The 5,002-nt window shown below is 37.0% G+C and overlaps 1 long non-coding RNA gene across 1 annotated transcript in view; it reads right to left on the reverse strand.

Annotated features, from left to right (window-relative positions):
- LOC123522505 overlaps window positions 1–988 on the reverse strand; it is a 10,751-nt gene extending 9,763 nt beyond the window's left edge. Inside the window, exon 1 of the long non-coding RNA XR_006680763.1 lies at window positions 778–988. This is a non-coding gene — a long non-coding RNA (uncharacterized LOC123522505). The remainder of the gene's footprint in view (window positions 1–777) is intronic.
- Between the last annotated feature and the right edge of the window lie 4,014 nt (window positions 989–5,002).

Raw genomic sequence — 5,002 nt, forward strand, 5'->3', positions numbered from 1 at the left:
ATGGATGTATATATGGATTGTGTTAAGAGTTGTATGAGCCCTCAATAAAATGATTTTTAAAAAAGATTAAATTAAGATGACCAAATAGACTTTTAGGTGGAAATAGCCAACCTATCAAATGTTTTTGTTCAATAACTACACAAGTATAAATATTTTCTCCAAATCAAAGCACAATTGAACCCAAATACCATAAACGGACGATAGAGACTTCATTTTTATTTTTAGCTCAGTTGCTGCTGTTCATTATTCTGACATCCAGCAATACTAGCATATAACAGATCAAAACACTGGCTGTGCTTGCACCATTCTTGCAATTGCTACTATGCTTGAGCCCACTGTGGCAGTCCGTTTTTGTTTGTTTTTTCGCGGACCCTCTACAAAGCACAATGTCCTTTTTTAGGGAATGGTCCCTTCTGTTAACAGGCCGAATATAAGTGAGACCAAATCTAGCCATGCTGGCTTCAAAGGAGCCTTCTGGCTGTAGCTCAGGACAGATTTGTTTGTTCTCAGTACTGGCCATCCTTGGTACTTTCAATATTCTTTACTAACATCATAATTCAACTGCATCAAACCTTCTAAAAAATGTCTTATTCATTGTCCAACTTTCACGTGCATCTGAGATGATTGAAAATATCTAGTTGGGGTAGATGCACTATCTTTCTCAAAATGACATATTTGTTTTTAGCTGTAGCATGGACCTTTTCCAGGAGATATTAAGTGATATATAGCATGCAGCGCCACAATAAATTTAACAGTGAGGTGTAAAATTGAACTTACTTATGTGCACTTGATGGCCAGCTCCACATTTTTCCCCATCCTTGCTTTGGCTGATGATATTGAGCTTCTCCATTGTCTCTTTCCATGAATGCAGTCAATCTGATTCTTATTTTTCCATCAGGTGAGGTTCACTTGTATAGTCACAATTTACATTACAACAAAGAAGTCATTAATCTTGCAAAATACTATCATGCAATTTCTAGCTTAATGTCTATCAACAATTTCATCTCACATACTTTGTACATGTTATCAGGAAATAACAATGCTATTGCTAAACCCAAATGAAGAGTGAACATGATGGTGGGACAAGAAGGAAGTAACACCCCCTCGCTGAAGGGTTGTGGGGAGGAGACGAGCCAATCAGGGTACAAGGTAGCAACGATGAAACATATAACTTTCCTCTAGCTCTTAAATGCTTCATCCTCCCCACTATCATGATCCCAATTCTATCTTACAAATCTGGCTGGACCGGAGGATGTACAGATAGCAACTGGAAACACAGGGAATCCAGGACAGATGATCCCTTCAGGACCAGTGGTGAAAGGGGCGAGGCCTGGAGGGTGAAGAGAATGTGGGGTGGAAAGGGGGAACCGATTACAGGAATCTAGGTATTGCCTCCTCCCTGGGGGAGAGACAGCAGAGAAGAGGGCAGTGGGAGACGTCAGACAGTGTAACTTATGACAAAACTATAATAAGTTGTGAATTATGAATGGTTCATGAGGGAGGGGGAAAATAAGCAACTGATATTAAGGGCTGAGGTGGAGGGCAAAAGTTTTGAGAAAAATGAGGGCAGTGAATGTATATATGTGCTTGACACAATGGATGTATGTATGGATTGTGATGAGAATTGTACGAGCCCCCAATAAAATAATTTTTTTTAAAGGAAATAGAGGAAAGAACCAGGAGGCAAAAGACCTTTATAGAGGCCTAAATGCAGGCATGTACATATGTAAATATATATATATATAATGAGAGGGGAATAGAACTATGTACTCATATCTACATGTTAAGAGTTAAGGTTGCACATGGACATTGGGCCTCTACTCAAGTACTCCCTTAACACAAGAACACTTTGTTCTAACAATCCGGCATTCTGTGTTGCTCACCTTCCTGACACAATCGCTGGGGTCAAAATGGGTACATAAGCAAATGTGGTGAAGAAAGCTGATGCTGCCCAGCTAGCAATAGATCTAGTGTATGGGGTCTTAAGGGTTTGAAGATAAACAAGTGGCCATGTACCTCAGAAGCAACAAAGCACACACGGAAGAAGCATACCAGTCTGTGTGATCATGAGGTGTCGATGGGATCAGGTATCAGGCATCTAAGACCCAGAATAAAACCATACCCAAGGTGAAGGGAGACCGGGCATGGAGTGGAGACCCAATGCCCATCTGTAGACAATTGGACATCCCCTCACAGAGGAGTCACAGGGAATAAATGAGCCAGTCAGGGCTCCAATATAGCACCAATGAAACACACAGCTTTCCTCTAGCTCTTTGGTGCTTCCTTCACCTATCATGACCTCAATTCTGCCTTACAAATCAGATTAGACCAGAGTATGCACACTGCTACAGATAACAGCCCGCAATACGGGTAGTCCCCTCAGGGCCAACAAGGACAATAGAGATACCAGACGATTAGGGGAGGGTGGGGGAGAAAAGAAGATTCCATCCCAAGGAACAACCTAGAACTCCCTCCCATGGGGACAAATAATGGAAAAGTGGGTGAGGGGCGACAGAGCAAGATGTAAGATATGGAAAAAATAATCTACAACTTATTAAGGGTTCATGAGGGTAGGTGGGCCGGAGAGGGAGGGGGAAGAAATGGGGAGCTGGTATCAGGGGCTCAAGTGGGAAAAGAATGCTTTGAAACTGATGATGGCAGCATATGTGCAAATGTGCTTGACACATTGGAGGAATGTATGGATTGTGATAAGAGATGTAAGAGCCCTCAATAAACGTATTTTTCTTTTTAAAAAGGACATCATGATTGATAAAGTGAAGTGAGAGCAAAAAAGAGGACGACTTTCAACAAGATGGACTGACACAGTGGCTGCAACAATGATTTCAAATATAAGAACAATTGTGAGGATGATGCAGGACTTGGCAGTGTTTCCTTCTATTGTGCAAAGGGTTGTAATGAGTTGGAACTCACTTGATGACCCCTAACAACCACCACTCCAAGTGGTCATATGTAGTCTCCAAAAGAAAATAAAAATAAAGCAAAAAATTCTAGTATGATTTAAATTGAAGATAACACCTTGGAAATTTAGTATTTAGCTCTAATTCTCAATTTACTAAATTGACTTATTTTCTTAGTGAAACCATAAGTATTTTTGCATAGATATTATCTGAAAATTCACTACTCTTTTCTCAATGGAAGGAGATTTTCTAATCAACCCTCACTGATGGACAGTTGGCTTTCACCAAAAAAAAACTATTAAAAAAATATGTTGCTGTATCATATGGGCAACCTGGGACATTTGTTTATTTTTTAATTTTAATTTTATGAGGCTAAATAACATTAATATATTAGTTAGATTTCTAAGGAGGTAGAATAAGACTGGAACAGTAAGGCTGTTAAAATAAATAAACCCCACATGTTTATTTTACACTATAGATGTCATTGCCCCAACCTTCCACACAAAATTCACATAAATCTGGTAGTGTCCCCATCTACATCTTAGTATTTTGTAAGCGACAGAATAAGTTCTGTCTGTGCTTCATCGAGATAAGGCTAAAGGTCAAACATTTTAAAAATATGTTAAGATTTAAAATTCACATTTCATGTGAAAGCACATGTATTTATTTTGTCAATGATATCAATTAAGTTGAGTGATAGGAATCAGAATTCATGATAGCTAAAGCAGAGAACTATGAACTTTTCAAGTTCACAAAGATACCTAGTGGAAACTGGAAATCTTCAAATAGCTTTCAGCCAATGCGACAAAATACCTGCAATTTTCTGTAAAAAGATATCTGTAGGCAAACGGAAGAGGAAAAAAATCACAAGCAAGTATTTGGCAAGATCAAGGCTGAAAATCCACATACATTGGAATGCAACTAGGAGAAAAGGGGGGGGAAAGATGAAAGTTTTTTCTTTCCTCGAAATTTCCTCCTTTTAAAGGTAATTTAAAACTGACTGGAGTATTTAGCATTGAATGGATTTTGTGTTTATCAAATGTTTGTGACTACATATAATATATAGTCAGTAAAATTTGTGCACAGACTGAGTAATTGCTAATAGCGCAACCATAAAATTTTTTTAGTATAAAAGCAACAGAAAATATTCCCCATTTAATAGATGATTTTGGTAAATCATTTAAACTTTTTGGGTTTGTGTTTAATGGTTTAGTAGTTTAATGGTTTAATAGTTCCCTTCCCTCTACTTCAATGTTTTAAGAGCCTAAAAATTGCATTTGTTTAAATTATCACTCTAAAATAGATAGAAATTTTGTAATTAGAAATGTAAATATTATTATTGTTTTTCTCTTATAAACCAATTTCAATTTTAAAACTTTGGAAATATTAAAATCAAACCCCAAAAGTTTAAATGAATGAATGCATTTGGTGCATTATGTAGTAACTATTTTGACCTCTGAAAATATTGGCCAATAATATATTTAAAACAAGTAGTTTAACTTTATACTAGAAGTCTTGATAACAAACATTATTTGTTAACAATGGTAGGTGGTTTTCTGAGAGTTTCCATGTTTTAGAAGCACAATGGAAATGATAATACTAATGGAGGAAGTCAAATTAGAGATATTTTAACAGGAAGAAGAAACATGTATTACTTGTTAATCAGTATTTTTGATATCCCGTTGCATGCCAAGCATATTCTTTACTATTCATCATATATTTCATTATAAGCTAGGGATTTTAAAATCTCTTTGTCTTGACTGTTTCCTTCTCTTGGAAGGAAATAAACTTAACATAACATGTATTGTGTGTCTCCAACATTCTAATATTGGTGTCTTTACTCCATAACTTTTCATATTTTCCTGCTTTATTTTCCAGTGGTTAATAACTGGATATTAACCAGGATGGCTGGTTAAAAGCATAAACTTCATTATGGTTGAAAATGAAAACATTTCACCTTGTGTTGTTGATTCCCACGGTGCAGAATTGTCTTGCAGAGTTTCCTGGTTGCCATGTTTATGGAAGCAGATTGTTGGGTCTTCCTCCTGTGAAGTGGCTAGGCAGTTTCACATTATTATACTTCT

The sequence above is a fragment of the Echinops telfairi genome, unplaced genomic scaffold (assembly GCF_000313985.2).
Source record: "Echinops telfairi isolate 266 unplaced genomic scaffold, ASM31398v2 ScPeMD7_7419;HRSCAF=8457, whole genome shotgun sequence".
Taxonomy (NCBI): Eukaryota; Metazoa; Chordata; class Mammalia; order Afrosoricida; family Tenrecidae; genus Echinops; species Echinops telfairi.